The following is a 2,783-nucleotide window of genomic DNA, read 5'->3' as shown; positions in this document are numbered from 1 at the left end:
CTGTGCAAAACAAATCTTAGATCACCAATGTCATACTTCAGTAGAAATAAATTTTCATCATTTGTATTTTAGGTGCTGACAAATTCTTGATAACACACTTTTATAATTCAATTTAGTATCTAAGATAATGTATTTGGAAATCCTAGTGACGTTTCATTAATGATAAATTTCTGTTTGAAAACAAGATTTAAAGACTAAAGCAGATGCAGAAATTTTCAAATAACTTTTAAAATGCTTCCTAGATAACAAAAAAAGAATCAAACTACCCTTAAGTTTGGTAACAACAACAGAGATTTAGGAAAAAAGGAAACAGATGAGATTGGGCATGTTCAGGGTGATAGGGCCATAGACAGAAAAAAGGAAACAGATGGAAAACAAAAGTTGCTTTTTAACATCACTTGCAAATAAGAGATTTTACTTCCTGTGACACAAGTTTCTACTTCCTGGGACAAAAACTGATTGTGTAATTTAGCACTCATCCTTTTTCTTCTGAAGTACATTAACCAGGTTTCCTGTTGCCTGTGGTGCAACAGAAGACACCTGCTAGCTAAAGGAAAGATTTAATTTGCTCATGATTTCAGAGGCTTCAGTTCATGGTTGGCTGCCTCCAAGGCAGAAAAACTGACAGAAGAGAGTAACAGAACAAAGCTGCTTAATTCTTGGAGGCTGGAAGGCAGAGTAAGGGAAGAATGTCAGAGAACAAACTGTCTAGGATCACATACAGTACATTATCCAAGGTCAGGCCTCTATGATGCACCTGGACACACTGAAAGTGGCAGTTTTCTAATTGGCCAGGTGTTTCACAGTTGAATCAAGTTGACATACCCCTTGCAACATTACACCAATCATGCTTCTAGACTTCTCAAATAGAATATACTCACTGTAACCAGCTACCTCCCCAGCATAGTTAAACCACAATACCATAGTTAGAAGATTCGGATGTGAACATTTTGGTGGAGAAGTTTGTTTCTTTACTCTAGGCACAATGTTTAGTGGATGCTGTGACTAAATTCTTCTTCCAAAAGACCTGTTTATCCTTCCCCTTTGAAAATGATTTATCTCCCTACTTCCTGTGAGCTTTCTTATCTTGCTCTCTATTTTTACTCTGGGTTTCTCATATAATGGAAACCATGTGATATTTAAAATTTCATGTCTGATTTATTTCACTTAACATTATGTTCTCAAGGTACATCCAGTTTCCCACAAACGACTCAATTTTATCTTTCTTTATCTCAGAGTATTACATCACAGTGTATAAAAGCACATTGTCCTTATCCATTCATCTGCTGATGGACATAGGACCACTTTCAAGATTTAGCTATTATGAATTATGGTGCTATAAACATGGGTATGCACGAAGCTGTGTAACGTGATGTTTTTAACTCTTTCAGGAGGATGGCTAGAAGGGGAACTACTGGCTCAAATGGAATTTCTAGTTTCAGTTTTTTGAGGAATCTCCAACTGATTTCTATATTAAACTCATTTGAATTCTCACTAGTAGTGTAGAAAGATTTATTTCTCCCTGTAGTTTCAGCAATATTTGTTATTTGCCTTCTTGATGATGACTATTCTTACTGGAGGAAGATGGAATCTCAGTGTTGTTTTCATTTTCATTTCTTTAATGACCAGTGATGTTCACCAGAGATAGTAGGGGGAGAGAAGGAAAGAAGAGGTAAGAATTAAAAAAAAGAAATCGGGATATGTCATGCACATGTACCAACTTCATACAAGGAATATTCTACATGATGTACTACAGACATGTACAGAAAAAGGAAAAGCATCGAGGAATGGTGGAGGGGAGAGGAAAGAAAAGGATAGGGTATGAAAAAAAAGGATTAATTTGTGTTATGTATGTGTGCCAATTTCCCACAAAGAATGTAAACAGCTTGTACTATGCACGTGCACTAATAAACTAACAAAAACAAAATAAAATTAATAAAGTAGAAGTGAAAAAATTTTAAAAGGACCTATTTGCATGCATTTTCACAGAAGCTACTGGGTGAATAGATGTGGTGTTGACCTACTGTGAAATAATTAGCAAGACAAATAGAGGCCAAGTTCCATTTCTAATTGCCAGGAGAGACTCTGGAAAAGAGTCACACTTCTGTCACTTTGAATCTAGATTAAATTACACCTTTACCAAATGGTGTTTCCTGCTAATTTCATGCTTTTGATTTTCACAAGGGTCCGGTGTTGTAGTAACACCAGATTGGATTGGATATCTTTCTCTGAGATTTCTAATTCTGAATGTACGTCATTAAAAAATTAAGTTGTTAGGACCTTCCTGAGTTTATTGAATTATAATTAACTGGGGAGCATCTTAATTCATTTCCCATTATTTGTAAATACATTGGTTTGTCTCTGTTAATGTTTCTATGTCATAATTATGATCTTCAAGGCTTTAGGGTTCATTAATAGTAGGACTTAATTTGTAGAGAAGTGATAACTTTTATTTTCCTACATCTGTTAGATGGAAACTGAGTTCGCTGGTCAATTTTTTGATCAACATATTAGCATACCATAAGATAGATAATACCAATTGTAATAGATCCAAGTGTAATGATCCAGGGTAGAAATACATAAGTAAAATAAGACTTGAGAAATCACAGAATTAACTGGCTACTTTTATTCTGAAGATAATCAGTTTTGGGGGAGACAGAATACTTATCTTTAAGTACTTGAAAGTCTGTTAACTGGATGCAGGAGTTAGCTTCTTTGTGTTTTGCTCTGATACTTGGTAGCCTAGTGAATGTGGTTTTCAACTCTGGGCAAGCACAGCATCC

The sequence above is a fragment of the Chinchilla lanigera genome, unplaced genomic scaffold, assembly GCF_000276665.1.
Source record: "Chinchilla lanigera isolate Chin_1 unplaced genomic scaffold, ChiLan1.0 scaffold00014, whole genome shotgun sequence".
NCBI classification, from domain to species: Eukaryota; Metazoa; Chordata; class Mammalia; order Rodentia; family Chinchillidae; genus Chinchilla; species Chinchilla lanigera.
This window is presented reverse-complemented; position numbering follows the sequence as displayed.